This window comes from Balaenoptera ricei, chromosome 12 (genome assembly GCF_028023285.1).
Source record: "Balaenoptera ricei isolate mBalRic1 chromosome 12, mBalRic1.hap2, whole genome shotgun sequence".
Classification (NCBI taxonomy): Eukaryota; Metazoa; Chordata; class Mammalia; order Artiodactyla; family Balaenopteridae; genus Balaenoptera; species Balaenoptera ricei.
Window position 1 is genome coordinate 86,893,555 of NC_082650.1, and position 20,582 is coordinate 86,914,136.

At 41.5% G+C, this 20,582-nt stretch overlaps 1 protein-coding gene across 1 annotated transcript in view; it reads left to right on the plus strand.

The window, feature by feature from the left end:
- B3GAT2 (beta-1,3-glucuronyltransferase 2) overlaps positions 1-20,582 on the plus strand; it is a 74,690-nt gene that overhangs the window by 17,133 nt on the left and 36,975 nt on the right. The window lies entirely within an intron of this gene.

Below are 20,582 nucleotides of genomic sequence, written 5' to 3' on the forward strand. Positions count from 1 at the left end.
TAATTTCCTCACCTACTCATAGTACTGAGCAAACCAGAGCAGAGGCCTTTAGGGTCAGTTCTCGTTTAGGAAAATATATTGAACACGGCCAAGGCCACAGCTCTAGGGAACTCTGCCACCTCCCATGCACTGATTGATGGGAAGGGGTTGGGAAATCCAGTATATGCCCCCAGTATCCCCACCCTACACATACAGGCACACACACACACAGCACTATAATTCTGAGACCACAGTCATTTCTTTAAAGCTTTTAAGTCAGCAGTATTCATTTACAACTTTTTTCGAAGTGTGGATTAGCTCCTTCGTATCTGAGTCTGTCTGTTACGTGCAAAGGCTGGTGGACTAAGAGACCAGCCACCAGATGTGGGTTGGAGCTCCAGATGCCCGAACTGAGTGAGCTGTACAGCTCCTTTATGGGCTGGACCCACGGCCGCAGAGGGGAGGGAGGCGCTGTCTGCCATTAAGTAACTCGGGACTCTTGAAACGTGGTGGGGCATGTGAGGCAAAGGAGCAGATTTTAAAGGGGGAAACGACTTAAGAGTATTGAACTATGTTAGCATGCTGATTTGTGGAAGTTTTCTGCAAACCTAAATAGGCATTTGATTTTTTTCCCCCTTTTTTCAGTTATTATTGCCTTTTAAAAAAAGGTTTATACAATTTTTAAAGGTTACACTCCATCTACAGTTATTCTGAAATATTGGCTATATTCCCCGTGTTGTACACTACATCCTTGTAGCCCATCTTACACCCAAGAGTTTGTACCTCCCCTGCACCTGTGTTGTCTCTCCCCTCTTTCCCTCTCCCCACTGGTAACCACTAGTTTGGTCTCTATACCTGTGAGTCTGCTTCTTTTTTGTTATACTCACTAGTTGGTTGTATCTCTTAGATTCCATGTATACGTGACATCATGCAGTATTTGTCCTTCCCCACCTGACTTATTTCACTTAGTGCAACGCCCTCTAGGTCCATCCGTGTTCCTGCAAATGGCAAAATTTCATTCATTTTTTTCTGGCTGAGTAGTATTCCATTGTGTATATGTACCACCTCTTTATCCATTCATGTGCTGATGGCCACTGAGGATGCTGCCACATCTTATACATTTGATTTTATGTAAAGTTTTCCTTTTTGGTATCCAAATAAGTATTATCAGGGTCGTTGGCAATTAATTATGCTTATATTTTCAATAAACATCAAATTTTACTAAAGTGTATAGATCTATACAAGGAATAGTGGAATAGATGAAGCTTATTTCGATTTTTTTAGAAAGAACATATCTTAACCTTGATGGCGGGAGAGAGGATGGGCGCATGTGGGTGGGAGGACCTCCAAAGTACAGGCCTTTTCTCACGTCCTGTCTGGTGTTGTCTCGATAGCATTATACCCTTAGGCTGGAATTCTTTTCTGCAACAGTGCCTACTCTCCTAGAAGCCTTGAGGAAAACAGAAATTTAAATAGTCCTGGATTGGGCTGAGATAAGTCCACAAAGACAAAAAAAAAATGCATTTGACTGTTTGGTCTCCCCCACGGTCACCTGTTTCCTCATAAATATATTCAGGCCAAATCTTTTCAGCAAGGACACCACAGAGACGCCGTTCTCGTCCTCCTCCTGCATCTAGGGACGTGGTACCAGCGCTCAGGTCACCTTATGGATAGTGATGCCAAGCTTGACCACTTGGTCGAGGGAGCGACCACCAAATCTCTCCATGGTAAAGGCACATTTTTCTTCTGTAATTGATTAGTAACCCGTAGATTGATATTCTGAGCCAGTGTGAATATCTTCTTTCCCAACAACTTTTACCCAAGAGTTCAAGCATCCAGGGATGATTCTTGCTTGAATTAGTTACTGCCATACTTTGGGGGCATCCAGTGGTGCTTTTCTCTGTGTCCTTCCTTCTGCACTTGTTAGCTGGCATTCTTCTTAAAGAACAGTTTCTCTCTCACACAGCCCACCCCCAACCTATAACCATAGATTTTAGGGTCCTTTTTACCCCTCAGTTTTTTTTTATCTGGACGCATTACATGGCTTGCAGGACCTGAGTTCCCCGGCCAGGGATCGAACCTGTGCCCAGCAGTGAAAGCACCGAGTCCTCACCACTGGACCTCCCGGGAATTCCCCTCCCCCTCAATGTGTGTGTGTGTGTGTGTGTGTGTGTGTGTGTGTGTTTTAATTTTATTTATTTATTTATTTATTTATTTATTTTTGGCTGTGTTGGGTCTTCGTTTCTGTGCGAGGGCTTTCTCTAGTTGTGGCGAGCGGGGGCCACTCTTCATCGCGGTGCGCTGGGCCTCTCACTATCGCGGCCTCTCTTGTTGCGGAGCACAGGCTCCAGACGCGCAAGCTCAGTAGTTGTGGCGCACGGGCCTAGTTGCTCCGTGGCATGTGGGATCTTCCCAGACCAGGGCTCAAACCCATGTCCCCTGCATTGGCAGGCAGACTCCCAACCACTGCGCCACCAGGGAAGCCCCCCTCAAGGTGTTTTCATCTATCAATGTCATTCTTTCTGACGCTCAAATTGTTTAAAGTTTGGCCAGCCATCTGGCAGACCAGCTTCTGTCTTTATTGTCTGTCTTTGAGCACTTCTTTGCTTCTTTGGTGCAAAACATTTTAAACTCATACTTTCCCCATGCCGGACCTGGAGTCGGCCACTTCTCCAAGGAACCCTGGTTCCCTTTAGTGGAGAGTGGTATTTACAAACCAAGATTTCGGTGTTCGGTGTGCTTATTGCTACTGGGCTGTTCATATTTCTAAGCCCTGTAATCATGAGTTTGTATTAAAACCTCCGAACTACTTTGTTTTTATTTTAAATCAGCTTCACTGTGGTGTAATTTACTGATAATAAAATGTATTCATTTTAAATGTAGAGTTTGGTACCTTTTAGCCCCTCGCACACTTGCATGCATCACCTGACTTAGCTGTTTGCAGGCAGTTGTCACCACGTGTGGCTCTAATCTGCGTTCCGTCACTGTAGATGACTCTGCCTATTCTAGAGTTTTGTAGAAGTGGAAGAATGCAATATGCAGCCTTTTCTCTGGTTTCTTTCACTCAACATTGTGTTTTTGAGATTCATTCACGTTGTTATGAATATCAATAGTTCATTGCCTTTTATTGCTGACTAGTAATCCATTGTTTGGATATATCACAGTTTATTTATCTCTTTACAAGCTGATGTGCATTTGGGCTTTTTCCAGCTTGTGGCTGTTATGAATTAAACTGCCATGAACATTTAGGTATAGATTTTTGTGTGGCCTGTGCTTTCATCTCTCTTGGGTGAATACTTAGAAATGGAATGACTGAGTCATATGATCAGTATACTTGTTAAGTGTATAAGAAACTGCCCAATTGTTTTCCAAAGTGGTTGTACCATTTTATACTTCCACCGGGAATGTTATTCCACATCTGCATTAACACTTGGTGTTGGCAGTCTTTTAATTTTTGCCATTGTAGTGGGTGTGTGATGGTATGTTATTGCGGCTTTGATTTCTGTAATGACTGAGGATAGAGAACATCTTTTCATGTGCTAAATGATCATTCATCTTTCTTTGATTAAATGTCTGTTCAAATCTTTGGCCGGTTTTTAAATTGTCCCTAGATGTTATGCCTTAGGCTTTTTTATTGAGCTGTAAGAATACTGTGTGTTCTCAATACAGGTCTTCGGTCACGTATTGGGATATTTTCTCCCACTTGGTGACTTAGTTTAAAATTTTTTAAACAGTATCTTTTGGAGAGTAGAAAATTTTAATTTTGATTAAGTCCAATTTGTGAATTGTTTAGGGTTCATATTTTTAGGACACGTCTAAGGAATCTTTGCCTACCCTGAGACCACAAAGAGTTTCTTTTTATTTTAAATGTATTTGACTGAAGTATAGTTGATTTACAATGTTGTGTTAATTACTGCTGTACAGCAGAATGACTCAGTTATACATATATATATATACACTTTCTTTTTTATATTCTTTTCCATTATGGTTTATCACAGCATATTGAATATAGTTCCCTGTGCTGTACAGTAGGACCTTGTTGTTTATCCAGTCTATATATTATAGTTTGCATCTGATAACCCCAAATGCCCAATCCATCCTTCCCCCACCCCTCCACAAAGAGTTTCTTTTATATTTTCTTCTACAAGTTCTATAACTTAAGCTTTTGTGTTTATGTCCATGATTCCATTTTGAGTTAATGTCTATGAATATCATGAGATACAGGGATGGAGGTTATTTCCCTTCCCCCCCGCCCGACCATAGATGTCCTTTTGTTCCAGCACAATGTGTTAAAGACTATCCTTTCCCCCACTGAGTTTTCTTGGCCTCTTAGTAAAAAAAAAAAAAAAAAAATCAATCAGGCATCTGTGGGAAGAATTTTTTTTTTAATTTTTCTTGCTTATTTGTACTGCTTTTAATTTTTTTTTTCACACACACACACTGTATTTTATTTTTACAAGAGATAAATAGACTGACACCAAGCATTGTACATGGATGACCACAACAAAAGCAACAATGATTGCAATTACCAAACATGAAACACACTCATACTATGTCATAATATTGACATTCAGTCCAGTAATCCTCCACTGTAACAGCTCCTTTACTTTGCAGTGATAATTGATTTGTATATTCTTTGCCTCTGAGTCCTTGTGGGATTTTTTTTTTTAATTCAAACAGAAAGTCACAAAAATTATACTCATCCTCATCAGTTCACTCAGTCCCATGTAATTAATTTTTTTTTCATCTTGATCTTTTGTTAGCACTTTTACGAGTTCATCAGTTTTTCATTGGAGTTCTGAAAATGCTTATTCATTCAGTTCAGCAGTACAGTCAGTTACCAGAAACCTGTACTTGTCAAAGTCTTTTCCATGAATTCCTTGAAGATGAAACACTTTTATAGGAACATATTTGGAAAAGCATCAGGGTACACCCAGAACTGTCTGTAAATGACAAAAGACTTAAAAATGACCATGGTTAAAGATTTGATGAAAGTTCATAGTAATGCAGTTGACAAGAAAATTAGTTATTTCTGAGATATACATTTTAAAGTAATAACTAGGATTATGACTTATAACATTATACCAGAACATATAACATTTTTAGAAATTTCATGTAATGTCTGAAACATTTATATTAACATATTTCCATACAAATAACCCAATGAAAGTTTAGTATTAGTTGTTTTGTTTGTTTGTTTGTTTTATACTGCAGGTTCTTATTAGTCATCAATTTTATACACATCAGTATATACATGTCAATCCCAATCGCCCAATTCAGCACACCACCATCCCCACCCCACAGCAGTTTTCCCCCCTTGGTGTCCATATGTCTGTTCTCTACCTCTGTGTCTCAATTTCTGCCCTGTAAACCAGTTCATCTATACCATTTTTCTAGGTTCCACATACATGCGTTAATATACGATATTTGTTTTTCTCTTTCTGACTTACTTCACTCTGTATGACAGTCTCTAGATCCATCCACATCTCAACAAATGACTCAATTTCGTTCCTTTTTATGGCTGAGTAATATTCCATTGTATATATGTACCACCTCTTCTTTATCCATTCGTCTGTTGATGGGCATTTAGGTTGCTTCCTTGACCTGGCTATTGTAAATAGTGCTGCAATGAACATTCGGGTGCATGTGTCTTTTTGAATTACGGTTTTCTCTGGGTATATGCCCAGGAGTGGGATTGCTGGGTCATATGGTAATTCTATTTTTAGTTTTTTAGGGAACCTCCATATTGTTCTCCATAGTGGCTGTATCAATTTACATTCCCACCAACAGTGCAAGAGGGTTCCCTTTTCTCCACACCCTCTCCAGCATTTGTTATTTGTAGATTTTCTGATGATGCCCATTCTAACTGGTGTGAGGTGATACCTCATTGTAGTTTTGATTTGCATTTCTCTAATAATTAGTGATGTTGAGCATCTTTTCATGTGCTTCGTGGCCGTCTGTATGTCTTCTTTGGAGAAATGTCTATTTAGGTCTTCTGCCCATTTTTGGATTGAGGTGTTTGTTTCTTTAATATTGAGCTGAGTGAGCTGTTTATATATTTTGGAGATTAATCCTTTGTCCGTTGATTCGTTTGCAAATATTTTCTCCCATTCTGAGGTTTGTCTTTTCGTCTTGTTTATGGTTTCCTTTGCTGTGCAAAAGCTTTGAAGTTTCATTAGGTCCCATTTGTTTATTTTTGCTTTTATTTCCATTACTCTAGGAGGTGGATCAAAAAAGATCTTGCTGTGATTTATGTCAAAGAGTGTTCTTCCTATGTTTTCCTCTAAGAGTTTTATAGTGTCCAGTCTTACATTTAGGTCTCTAATCCATTTTGAGTTTATTTTTGTGTATGGTGTTAGGGAGTATTCTAATTTCATTCTTTTACATGTAGCTGTCTAGTTTTCCCAGCACCACTTACCGAAGAGACTGTCTTTTCTCCATTGTATATCTTTGCCTCCTTTGTCATAGATTAGTTGACCATAGGTGCGTGTGTTTATCTCTGGGCTTTCTATCTTGTTCCATTGATTTTTGTTTCTGTTTTTGTGCCAGTACCATATTGTCTTGATTACTGTAGCTTTGTAGTATAGTCTGAAGTCAGGGAGTCTGATTCCTCCAGCTCCGTTTTTTTCCCTCAAGACTGCTTTGGCTATTTGGGGTCTTTTGTGTCTCCATACAAATTTTAAGATGATTTGTTCTAGTTCTGTAAAAAATGCCATTGGTAATTTGACAGGGATTGCATTAAATCTGTAGATTGCTTTGGGTAGTATAGTCATTTTCACAATGTTGATTCTTCCAATCCAAGAACATGGTGTATCTCTCCATCTGTTGGTATCATCTTTAATTTCTTTCATCAGTGTCTTATAGTTTTCTGCATACAGGTCTTTTGTCTCCCTAGGTAGGTTTATTCCTAGGTATTTTATTCTTTTTGTTACAATGGTAAATGGGAGTGTTTCCATAATTTCTCTTTCAGATTTTTCATCATTAGTGTATAGGAATGCAAGAGATTTCTGTGCATTAATTTTGTATCCTGCAACTTTACCATATTCATTAATTAGCTCTAGCAGTTTTCTGGTGGCAGTTTTAGGATTCTCTATGTATAGTATCATGTCATCGGCAAACAGTGACAGTTTTACTTCTTCTTTTCCAATTTGTATTCCTTTTATTTCTTTTTCTTCTCTGATTGCCGTGGCTAGGACTTCCAAAACTATGTTGAATAATAGTGGTGAGAGTGGACATCCTTGTCTCGTTCCTGATCTTAGAGGAAATGCTTTCAGTTTTTCACCATTGAGAATGATGTTTGCTGTGGGTTTGTCATATATGGCCTTTATTATGTTGAGGTAGGTTCCCTCTATGCCCACTTTCTGGAGAGTTTTTATCATAAATGGGTGTTGAATTTTGTCAAAAGCTTTTTCTGCATCTATTGAGATGATCATATGCTTTTTATTCTTCAATTTTATTAATATGGTGTATCACATTGATTGATTTGCATATATTGAAGAATCCTTGCATCCCTGGGATAAATCCCACTTGATCATGGTGTATGATCCTTTTAATGTGTTGTTGGATTCTGTTCCTAGTATTTTGTTGAGGATTTTTGCATCTATATTCATGAGTGATATTGGTCTGTAATTTTCTTTTTTTGTAGTATCTTTATCTGGTTTTGGTATCAGGATGATGGTGGCCTCATAGAATGAGTTTGGGAGTGTTCCTTCCTCCACAATTTTTTGGAAGAGTTTGAGAAGGATGGGTGTTAGCTCTTCTCTAAATGTTTGATAGAATTCACCTGTGAAGCCATCTGATCCTGGACTTCAGTTTGTTGGAAGATTTTTAATCACAGTTTCAATTTCATTACTTGTGATTGGTCTGTGCATATTTTCTATTTCTTCCTGGTTCAGTCTTGGAAGGTTATATCTTTCTAAGAATTTGTCCATTTCTTCCAGGTTGTCCATTTTATTGGCATAGAGTTGCTTGTAGTAGTCTCTTAGGATGCTTTGTATTTCTGCGGTGTCTGTTGTAACTTCTCCTTTTTCATTTCTGATTTTATTGATTTGAGTCCTCTCCCTCTTTTTCTTGATGAGTCTGGCTGATGGTTTATAAATTTTGTTTATCTTCTCAAAGAACCAGCTTTTAGTTTTATTGATCTTTGCTATTGTTTTCTTTGTTTCTATTTCATTTATTTCTGCTCTGATCTTTATGATGTCTTTCCTTCTGCTAACTTTGGGTTTTGTTTCTTCTTCTTTCTCTAGTTCCTTTAGGCGTAAGGTTAGATTGTTTTTTTGAGATTTTTCTTGTTTCCTGAGGTAGGCTTGTATAGCTATAAACTTCCCTCTTGGAACTGCTTTTGCTGCATCCCATAGGTTTTGGGTCGTCGTGTTTTCATTGTCATTTGATTCTAGGTATTTTTGGATTTCCTCTTTGATTTCTTCAGTGATCTCTTGGTTATTTAGTAACGTATTGTTTAGCCTCCATGTGTTTGTCTTTTTTACGTTTTTTTCCCTGTAATTCATTTCTAATCTCATAGCATTGTGGTCAGAAAAGATGCTTGATATGATTTCAATTTTCTTAAATTTACTGAGGCTTGATTTGTGACCCAAGATGTGATCTATCCTGGAGAATGTTCCATGCACACTTGAGAAGAATGTGTAATCTGCTGTTTTTGGATGGAATGTCCTATAAATATCAATTAAATCTGTCTGGTCTATTGTGTCATTTAAAGCTTCTGTTTCCTTATTTATTTTCATTTTGGATGATCTGTCCATTGGTGTAAGTGAGGTGTTAAAGTCCGCCACTATTACTGTGTTACTGTCAATTTCCTCTTTTATAGCTGTTAGCAGTTGCCTTATGTATTGAGGTGCTCCTATGTTGGGTGCATATATATATTTATAATTGTTTTATCTTCTTCTTGGATTGATCCCTTGATCATTATGTAGTGTTCTTCCTTGTCTCTTGTAACATTCTTTATTTTAAAGTCTATTTTATCTGATATGAGTATAGCTACTCCAGCTTTCTTTTGATTTCCATTTGCATGGAATATCTTTTTCCATCCCCGCACTTTCAGTCTGTGTGTGTCCCTAGGTCTAAAGTGGGTCTCTTGTAGACAGCATATATATGGGTCTTGTTTTTGTATCCATTCAGCAAGCCTGTGTCTTTTGGTTGGAGCATTTACTCCATTCACGTTTAAGGTAATTATCGATACGTATGTTCCTATGACCATTTTCTTAATTGTTTTGGGTTTGTTTTTGTAGGTCCTTCTCTTCTCTTGTGTTTCCCACTTAGAGAAGTTCCTTTAGCATTTGTTGTAGAGCTGGTTTGGTGGTGCTGAATTCTCTTAGCTTTTGCTTGCCTGTAAAGCTTTTGATTTCTCCATCAAATCTAAATGAGATCCTTGCTGGGTAGAGTAATCTTGGTTGTAGGTTCTTCCCTTTCATCACTTTAAGTATATCATGCCACTCCCTTCTGGCTTGTAGAGTTTCTGCTGAGAAATCAGCTGTTAACCTTATGGGAGTTCCCTTGTATGTTGTCATTTTTCCCTTGCTGCTTTCAATAATTTTTCTTTGTCTTTAATTTTTGCCACTTTGATTACTATGTGTCTCGGTGTGTTTCTCCTTGGGTTTACCTTGTATGGGACTCGCTGCGCTTCCTGGACTTGGGTGGCTATTTCCTTTCCCATGTTAGGGAAGTTTTCAACTATAATCTCTTCAAATATTTTCTCTGGCCCTTTCTCTCTCTCTTCTCCTTCTGGGACCCCTATAATGTGAATGTTGTTGCGTTTAATGTTGTCCCAGAGGTCTCTCAGGCTGTCTTCATTTCTTTTCATTCTTTTTTCTTTATTCTGTTCCGCAGCAGTGAATTTCACCATTCTGTCTTCCAGGTCACTTATCCGTTCTTCTGCCTCAGTTATTCTGCTACTGATTCCTTCTAGTGTAGTTTTCATTTCAGTTATTGTATTGGTCATCTCTGTTTGTTTTTTCTTTAATTCTTCTAGGTCTTTGTTAATCATTCCTTGCATCTTCTCAATCTTTGCCTCCATTCTTATTCCAAGGTCCTGGATCATCTTCACTATCATTATTCTGAATTCTTTTTCTGGAAGGTTGCCTATCTCCACTTCATTTAGTTGTTTTTCTGGGGTTTTTTCTTGTTCCTTCATCTGGTATATAGCCCTCTGCCTTTTCATCTTGTCTATCTTTCTGTAAATGTGGTTTTTGTTCCACAGGCTGCAGGATTGTAGTTTTTCTTGCTTCTGCTGTCTGCCCTCTGGTGGTTGAGGCTATCTAAGAGGCTTGATGGGAGGCTCTGGTGGTGGGTAGAGCTGACTGTTGCTGTGGCGGTCAGAGCTCCGTAAAACTTTAATCCACTTGACTGTTGATGGGTGGGGCTGGGTTCCCTCCCTGTTGGTTGTTTTGCCTGAGGCAACCCAACACTGTAGCCTACCCGGGCTCTTTGGTGGGGCTAATGGCAGACTCTGGGAGGGCTCACGCCAAGGAGTACTTCCCAGAACCTCCGCTGCCAGTGTCCTTGTCCCCACGGTGAAACAGAGCCAGCCCCTGCCTCTGCAGGACACCCTCCAACACTAGCAGGTAGGTCTGGTTTAGTCTCCCCCAGGGTCACTGCTCCTTCCCCCGGGTCCCAATGCGCACACTATTCTGTGCGCCCTCCAAGAGTGGGGTCATCTGTTTCCCCCAATCCTGTCGAAGTCCTGCAGTCATTTCCCACTAGGCTTCAAAGTCTGATTCTCTATGAATTCCTCCTCCCGTTGCCAGACCCCCAGGTTGGGAAGCCTGACGTGGGGCTCAGAACTTTCACTCCAGTGGGTGGACTTCTGTGGTATAAGTGTTCACCAGTCTGTGAGTCACCCACCCAGCAGTTATGGGATTTGATTTTACTCTGATTGCGCCCCTCCTACCGTCTCATTGTGGCTTCTCCTTTGTCCTTGGACGTGGGGTATCCTCCTTGGTGAAGTCCAGTGTCTTCCTGTCGATGATTGTCCAGCAGCCAGTTGTGATTCTGGTGCTCTTGCAAGAGGGAGTGAGAGCACGTCCTTCTACTCCGCCATCTTGGTTAATCCTCCGGGAGGAATTATCTTGAACTGTCGAATCTCTTCTGTTTACCGAAGTGTCTGTCTTTACACTGACACCGCAGTGTCTTGATTACTGTAGCTGTACGATAGGCAGAGCCCGGCCAGCTCCTCCCAGACGTTCTGTACCAGGATTCACAGTCATGTGCCTTCAAGCAAGTGACATAATTAAGTGAAGCTGGCCATGTGTGAGCAGTATTGCTTTTTTTGTATTAAAACTTGAAGGACTAAAACTTCAGCCTGATTTATTTTCATTTACTAAGGTTTTTAATTACGTCCCTTTCCCGTATATTTCTCACGGTTGCTATTATTTCTAAGGGCATCTTTTGTACACATGCTTTGCGTATTAAATATACAGGAGCAGTCCTCGTTCCCATCCATATAACCGTGCTCCATCCCTGTGTACTTGAATGCGGGGCCCACTTGGTCTGTTTTCCTGTTGCCCACTTTGGAGAGAGGACCATCCCCCATGACAGCACAGACTGGTAGACTCGGCTTTGGGGCTGTGATAGGGATGGTGGGGGGGGCCTGCGGGGAGCAGGGGAGGGCTGGCCTGGTGCTGCTGGAAGGGACATAGCCCTTGACGCCACCGTCGCCGTAAAGGAATCCAGCCCAGTGTGCCACATCTTCAAAGAGGCCGGACATCTTTGGGTGTTAACACATCTCTGTTTAAGATGCAAAAACTTTTGCAGACCAAACCAACCTTTCCTGTAGGGCCACGTAGGGCCAAATGCTCCAGCTGTGACCTCTGGTCTGCACAGTAAATAAGGGCAGAGAAAGTGAGTGAAAACTTGACCCCAGGCTAGAGATTGAGTCTGCATCATACCCGACAGGGCAGGACAGAGAAGGAATAGTCACCTTAGGTGCTTTGAAAAGGGATTTTTTTAAATAATAGACTTTTGTTGTTGTTGTTTTGCATTGGGTCTTCGTTGCTGCACGTGGGCTTTCTCTAGTTGCGGCGAGCGGGGGCTACTCTTCATTGATGTGTGCGGGCTTCTCATTGCGGTGGCTTCTCTTGTTGCAGAGCACAGGCTCTAGGTGCGTGGGCTTCAGTAGTTGCAGCACACAGCCTTCAGTAGTTGCAGCACACAGGCTCAGTAGTTGCGGCACATGGGCCCTAGAGCACCTGGGCTTCAGTAGTTGTGGCATGCGGGCTCAGTAGTTGTGGCTCGCGGGCTCAGTAGTTGTGGTGCACAGGCTTAGTTGCTCCGCGGCATGTGGGATCTTCCCAGACCAGGGCTCGAACCCATGTCCCGTGCATTGGCAGGCAGATTCTTAACCACTGCGCCACCAGGGAAGCCCCTCTATTTTTAATACAGTTTTAGATTTACAGAAGAACTGAGAAAATACTAGAAAGTTCCCGTACACCTCACACCCAGTTTCCACTGTTGACATTATACATTGATATTTATATGTTACATGTGTTATAATGAATGAATCAGTATTAGCTAAAGTCAGTTCTTTATTCACATGTCCTTAGTGTTTACTACCTGGTGTCCTTTTTCTGTTCCAGGATCCTATTCTGGGCACCACATTGCGTTTAGTCATCATGTCTCTATAGGTTCCTCTTTGGCTGGGACAGTTTCTCCGATTTTCCTTATTTTTGATGACCTTGGCAATTTGGAAGAGTCCTGGTCAGGTATATTGTAGCATGCCACTCTGTTGGAGTTTTTCTGAGGTTTTTCTCATGATTAGAATGTGGTTATGGGTTTGGGGAAAGAAAAGTGCCATTTTCATAATATCAGGTCAAAGTTACATACTCTCAGCATTAGTTTATAGCTCACATTGTTCTGGCTCTGGCCGCTGGGAGCTCTTTCAGTTGGCTGTGTTCTTTTCACAGACCCTCAGCAATGTGGGTTTGTGTGAGATCTTTGTTTACTTTATAAAGCCCTCCTTACTTTCTGGCACTACAGGATGATTTAGGCTCATATTGTTTATTTTCCATCTCTGTCCTAGCATCGGCCATGTCTCCAAGGAGCCCTGGTTCCTTTTATTAGAAAGAACCTAAAGCAACCATACCCCAATAAAAATTAATTTAGAAAAAAGGAAAGAACGAAAGAAAGGGAGGAAGGAAGGAAAGAAAAGGAAAGGAAAGAAAAGAACCACACAGGTTAGAAAACACCACAGAGGGAAAGTGCCATTTTCAGCACAGCACATCAAGGGTGCATACTGTCAACATGACTTAAAACTGTGCATGGTAACTTTGAGGTTCCTCCACTGTAAAGTTTCTTCCATACTGTTGTCTCTAGAATGAAATTACTATTCAGCCCACACCCAAGGAGTGGGGAGTTAGCTCTACCTCCTTGGGTGGGAGGAGGGTTACCTACATTCATTATTTGGAATTCTTCTTGCACGGGAAGTTTGTGTATTCCCCACTGGCTTATCTATTCAAGCATTTGTTTATATACTTCGATCATATTGGTGTTTGGTGTTTATTTTCTACTTTAGTTTGTAATCTAATTTTGTTGCTCAAATTGTTCCAGCTTTGGCCATTTGGTAGACTCCCGTGGGCCTTTTTGTATGCCCCCATCAATGTGTGTTTTTTTGTGTGTGTTTTTGAGTGCTTCCTTACTTTCTGGCTCTAAAGATACCCCGGGATCATCTTGTATAGTTTCTGCCCCAGCCCTGGAATCAGCTGTTTCTCCGAGTAGCTCTGGTTCCCTTTATTAGAGCACGGTGTTAGGAACCAAGATCTGGGGCCAGGTGGGCTCACTGCTGCTGGGGTGTCACTGCTTCTAGGCCCCCTCAGCTGACAGAGCAAGGAAGTAGGCGTGTGTGCTGACCAACATGTGTATGCACACATATCTATGTATATAACCATCTCTGTATCAAGCTAAACATGAGTTCATGCTGATGTCTCCAACACTCATCCGTAACCACATGGATGGCGCTAGCCTTCTCTTTTGCTTATCGGTAAGTTCTCACTCCAATGGAGAGAAACCTGGCTCCCAGCAGCCACTGTCCAAAATGGATCTATTTTTTATTAAGGAATGCAGTGGGACGCTCCTGTCCAGGGCCTGGAGCACTTGAGTTGCTTTCTTCCTGGAAGGTCTTTGTTCTTCCTCTCCGCAGTGGTCAGTGCTTCTCTTGCTTTAGACTTCGCTCAGGTCGATGTCCTCAGGGAAGCCTCAGCCGGTCCCAGATCAGGTCAAAGTCTCTGCAGCATGCCTCATGGCACCATCTGCTTCCCTTACAGCCCTGATTATCAGCATCGACTTTAAGTAGCTCATCTTGCAGTTGGTTGTGTTACTGCTTTTTCTCTTCCGGAACGTTGGCTTCGTAGGCAAGGACCTTGTCTGACTTGCTCAGGGGCTAGCACTGGACACACGTTAGGTATATGATCAGTATTTCGTGAAAAGATACAAGAGGTATGGAAGAAATGTGAGGCGTGGTCTTCTAGGTCTTCTACCCAATGACACAGGAGAAGAGTCGAGAATATAACATTAGGGATGTTTCTGCTTCTAGAATTCTTAGCTCCTTTAAGTAATTAGCTTCTGCCCCTCAGAAGTTCATGCTCTGGAAATGGTTGTGTATGGAAATCAAAAAAAAAAAAATCCAGGGCAATGTACAGTTACGTGAAGGACGCTGTGTGGAGTGAATAGCACTGAGCCAAGTAACAATTAGTTGAGGGAAATGGATGCTGAATCAGATGCAAGAGAGAAAGCAGGCATGATGTTAATTTTCAGACTTGTTCCACAGAAAATGTATGGGTGTGTTGGATCATATAAACGTAGCTAGCTTCTGTGTTGGAAAATACCAGATGTTTATGCACAATAATATTGGAAAAGACCCTGCGCTCCAAGTCCTCACTCTGTGCTCCATCATATTTGCACTGCTCTTTCCTTTCCGTCTTTAGCTCACTGGATCCTGCCCCACTGAGGGTGACTTTTTTTGTTTTGGGTTTGGGGTGTTTTTTTTTGCCACTGAAATTATTACTTTAAAAAGGAGGATACCAAATGTAAACTTCTTTATTGTAATTCTGCTCCTTGAGGTTGCCTATGGCATTTTATATTTCCTAAGATCAAGGATTTTGTTCATTTCCCTTTGGAAAAAATAAAACAAGATTTCACCTACTGGTAGGTCTTAAAGGAAGCTAAAAGGCATTTGTTTAACTTTTTCTGTTTTACTCTAAGGGCATTCTGATGATCACATACGTGTGATCTTCTGAAACGTGCCAGTCATGGAACGCTGGCCGCTAGCTGTCTCCCAGAGAGGGGCCCAAGCCATGCAGCTTAAAGCTGCAGGAAAAACGTTGGCTAAAGAAACAGGAGCGGGTTGTTGGTAAGAGTCACCAGACCCAGGAGTGCACAGCAGTCCCCTGCCGCCCTGCTTTCCTGGAGAAGATGCAGACAGACCGGCACCACCTGCCCTGGGGGGAGTTTAAAAGGCATGTAGCCTGGAGGAGCATGGAGATGTACCACATGCATCTCGTGGTCCTTTTGGCCATTGGATCTGCCTGTGATTTGGGCTTGTGAGTCCTATCCACTTCACCGGGGGTCACAGCGGGAGGAGTAAGCGACAGAGTATGACTCTAGCGTTGAATAAATAGGAAGAGGATGCCTTTGGGGGCCGGAACTGGTCCTAATATTGTCCTATCAATACGTGAATTGCTTCCTCTTCATCTTAACATCCAGTGCTTTACTCCTCAGTTTTAGACCCGAGCTCACACCGGGCACCAGAAGATGTGTCTGTGACGTAACTGCTGTTTTGTGCTAAGAAAGTAACAGAGCTTTTAAATATGGAGAATATTTTAGTTATAGGGAAGTGCTTTTAATAGTAACAGTCATTGTTACGTTTCCCCCTCTCAGGAAAGAAGGAGGCTGCTTAGGAATCCTTAAAGAGCATAGATGGAGAGAAAAGGACACAGGACAAAGGACGGATCCCAGGGGAGACGAGCAGAAGTTCTGTAAACAGCTGTGCTATTTTCCTTTGAAATGCCGGGCACACTCTGTGTAGTGTAGTGGTCGTGTGCCGAGGGGCTGTGTGTCTAACTCTGGAATGAAGGATTCCACACTGAATCTCAGAGCCGTGCATACACGGCAAGGGCATCTGGATCTTTCTGAAGTTTTAAACTACAGTCATCCCTAGGTATCCACGGGAAATTGGTTCCAGGACCCGCTGGGGGTACCAAAATCCAAGTCCCATCGGATTTTGGTACCTGCCCAAGTCCCGTCCTGGGCCCTCTGTATCCGCAGGTTCTGCATCTGCAGATTCAACCAACCGCGGATAGTGTAAAGGATGTGGAACCCGCGGATGTGACGGGCTGCCTGTATTTAAATGACAGACTTTTAAAAATGTAGCATACTTGGAAACGTAATCCTGCCACATCACCTGCATTCAAATAGTCATTGCGTTTCCTTTAGCACCCGACCCTCTGAAAAATTGAAACATGAACAAATGTTCACTCTGAGCTGCTCTCAGAAATTTGGAGCATGCTAAATAAAACCTACATGTTCTAGCATGAAACTGGCACAGAAGCGTGAAGTGTTGCTTCTTTCATGCATCTCATTACCCGGAACCCTAGGCCATTCTGTAGTCTGTGGGGAAAATCCTACGTGTCTTTCACGGCCCTACTTAAGTGAAGAGCCAGGCACCAAACACGTCTGGCCATGTTTGCTTTTCCCAGTAGGAGCACTCCCACAGTTCCGTGTGTTCTCCTCTGTAAGGGAATTTCTCTTTTCCTGTTTCCCCTTTCCTTCTGTTCTTTTCCTGTCTGTCCTCCTCTTGCCTGTGAGGTGCCCCTTCACAACCCAGCATCCTGATTGCTTGCTACATTGTGGCTCAGGTCTCAGGTACCACGTGGTGCTTACACACTTATCAAGAATGTTTGGGCACCTGCTGTATGCAGGCACAACCTATGCCTTCTCAAGAGGATACTCAGGTCTGAGACGAGGTCCGCTTACCAGCTTTTCAGATGTGAAAATTTAGTGCTCCAGGAAAACACAGTTTAGGAGCTGAAAAACCATAGGCATTTTAAGGAAATATCAAAAAAAGGACACAGCACTATTTTCAGTACCTTGTTAGATTCAAGGCCATTCTGTCACTGTAAGAAAAACATGTACTAGACAACTTGGTTTCTCAGTATGTTTGGCATATTTGAGATATCAAACAAAAAAATGGAAATTTTTCATTTTTTGCAGTGTGTGAGGGAACAGGGGTGGAGTGAGTTGAGGAGAGGGCTGTATTTTTGTGAAATTTTTAATAAAATTTCTGGCTTTTTTCCCACCTATGGCAAAGATCTAGGATACAAAAGCATTAAATGTTAATACTGATTCAAAATTAAATCTCCAAAATCTTGCTGAGAGAAATGAAAGATCTAAATAACTGGAGAGAGAGAGACCATGTTCATGGATTAGAAGACTCCATATTGCTACGTTGTCAGTTCTCACTGAATTGATATATAGATTTGATGCAGTCCTGATCAAAATTTGCCAAAATTTACAGACTGACTCTGAAACTCATATGGAAATAGTCAAAACAACTCTGATGAAGAAGAACAGAGATGGAGAACTCACACCACCCGGTTACAGCGGTTGTCATAAAACCACAGTAAATCAAGACAGTGTGGTACTAGCATTAGATCACCAAGTAGACCAATGGGTCAGGGAGAATGTCCAGAAGTAGACTCACACGTATGTGGCCACTGACTTTTGACAAAGGTACAAAGGCTGTTCTGTAGTTCTGGGACAATTAGATACAGTTGGAACAATTGGATATCCACATGCAAAAAAAGAAAAAGAAGAAGAATTTCAGTCCCTCACATCAAATACACAAAATTAACTCAAAATAGATCATAATTAAATATAAGACCTAAATCCATAATAACTTCTAGAAAGGAGGAGAAAACTGTGGGTTAGGCAACAATATCTCAGATATGACACCAACAGCATTATTCATGAAGAACAAATGGATGCACTGCACTTCATCAACATTAAAAGTGTCTGTCCTTCCAAAGATGAGCCATATCTCCCGAGAGGGAGGAGATATAGGTATACATATAGCTGATTCACTTCGTTGTACAGCAGAAACTAACACAACACTGTAAAGTAACTATACCCCAATTAAGAAAAGAAAGAAAAGAAGAGATGAGCCACAGACAAGGAGAAAATATTTATGTCACATATCTGAGAAAAGGATTTGTATGCAGACTATATAAATACCTCTCAAAACACAATAGGAAAGAAATAAACAATTTTAAAAGTAGGCAAAAGATTGGAACAAATACTTCACCAAAGAAGCAATGCCATATGGCTTATAAGCACATGAAAAAATACTCAACATAATGAGTCATTAGGAAAATGCAAACTAAAACCACAGTGACATACTACTAATACCTATTAGAATGGCTAAAATGAAACACCAGCCACACCAAGTCTTGGTGAGGATGTGGAGTGATTGGAACTCTCACTGCTGGCGGGATTGTAAAACGGTACAACCACTTTGGAAAATAATTTGGCAGTTTCTTAAAAAGTTAAATGTACCCGTACCATGTGATCTAGGCATTCCACTCTTAGGTATTTATCCAAAAATAATGAAGTCTGCATAGACTCATACACTGATGTTCATAACGGCTTCATCTGTAATATCCAGAGGCTTGAAAAAACCCAAAAGTCTGTCAATAGGTAAATGGATTTAAAAAAACAGAACAAAACTGTGGCACACCCATACATCCATGCAATAGACTACTACTCAGCAATGGGAAGGAATGAACTGCTGATACACATTGTAGCCTGCCTGAATCTCCATATCGTTATTCTAAGTGAAAGAAGCCCAATTAAAAAAAAAAAAACCAGTATATACCATATGATTCCATTCATATAAAATTCTGTGGAGATCAGCGGTTGCCTGGAGTTAGGGGATGTGGAGAGGGTAAGAGGGATGGCTTTAAAAAACAGCACAAGGAAACTTGGGGGTGATGGATATGTTTATTATCTTCATTTTGGCCATGTGTTCATGGCCATTTACATAGGTCAAAGTGTATCAAATTTTATGCTTAAAAACATGCATTTTATCCTTTCAGGGGTCCCTAAGACTGCCCACATGCTTGGTGATTTACTGGGACCCCTAGCACCCAGCATGTATTGTCCTTGTGGAAAAGATGTGTCACCGGGATGCAGTAAGGATCCGTAGGCACATCAGTGAGGGAAAGACATGAGGAAGGGTCTGGAGGAATCCGTGTGCCACTTCCTGTGTCCACTGCCCCCCATGAGGGACCACAGAGCACACCTTCCCTCCAGCAGCAAAGCTGTAACTATGGAGGTACAGTGGTTATGTCCACTGAAACCCATTTCAGTTTCAGGGTTTTTACTGGGGGCTGGTCACATAGGCACCTCTGCCCACCAGTATTTCAGATGCCCAAAAAGAAAACGTGTTCAGTGGCCCAGGCGGGCAAAACAACCTTATCAACGTAGGAACTGCTTCAAAAGCCAGATTCCCAGGTGCCAGCCAAGGGCCAGCTTATAAGCAGGCTTTTCTGAAAATCATAGTCTCAGGACTGTTAATTCTTTTCTGTAGTCAGTTATACCTCAGTAGCATTTTTGTTTTTTTCAGTAGCACTTTTTTTAAAAATTTAAGTTAGTATGGGCTAGCACAAGGCATTGGTGATTAATTTACTGAAAAAGTGATAGACTGTAAAAAACAGTCATTTCAGACTTGTGGAAGACCAATAGAATGGGATCTTCGTTACCTGGATTGCTTCATGCTCTAAAATCTGCTCTTTGGAGTGAAGTGGGATATTAATAAATAAGTAAAGTTGGGATACTTGCTAAATGGGAGCTTCGAGTTATATTTTCATTAATACAGTAGTATAACTTTTAATTTGAATTGTACTTGAAAATCTTTGCCAAGAATATAATTTTTCTTCCTTTCATTAAATAATTCCTTGATCGATAACCTTTATTTTAATCATTGGTTAACTGACCATGACCCAGTTCTATAGCAAATAAAAGGTCAAGCATTGGTGTTGAAATTATAACGATCCCAACAACGGGTCCGCCTGGTGCAGCGGTGTGGCACACCCAGCTGGGAGAGTAGGCACTGCTGAGATCCAGCCTGTGTTTTGATGGCCAAGCCAGGGGCCCCGGCATGGGTGTGTCTGCCTGAGAAAGGGGCAGCTTTGCAGAAAGGCGCCACATGGGCTGACTTGGCCCCAGCACGTGTCCCAGAAGGAGGTGGTGGTGACCGTGATGGTTTTCCCCCAAAGTGCTACCTGCTAGAGGCCAGCTTTGATAGCAACGTGTCTTTGTTTGTTTTTGCTTTTTTTGTTTTTTAATTTGTATTGGAGTATAGTTGCCTTACAATGTTGTGTATCAACATGTCTTTCCCCTTAAAGAAATCCAGGAGATAACTTCCGGTTGAGGGCTGTCTTTAAGAGCATGTACCTGGCGAGGACCAGAGATTCCAGCCGCCTGTGTGGGCCTTTCCTCTCTAATTTGGCCCGATCGCCTTTGAAAGGCAGGCGAATTTAGGGGACATTTTTCCTTCTGTCAGTCCGGAGGGCGCCTGGTGTCTGTTCTGTATCTGGATCCCG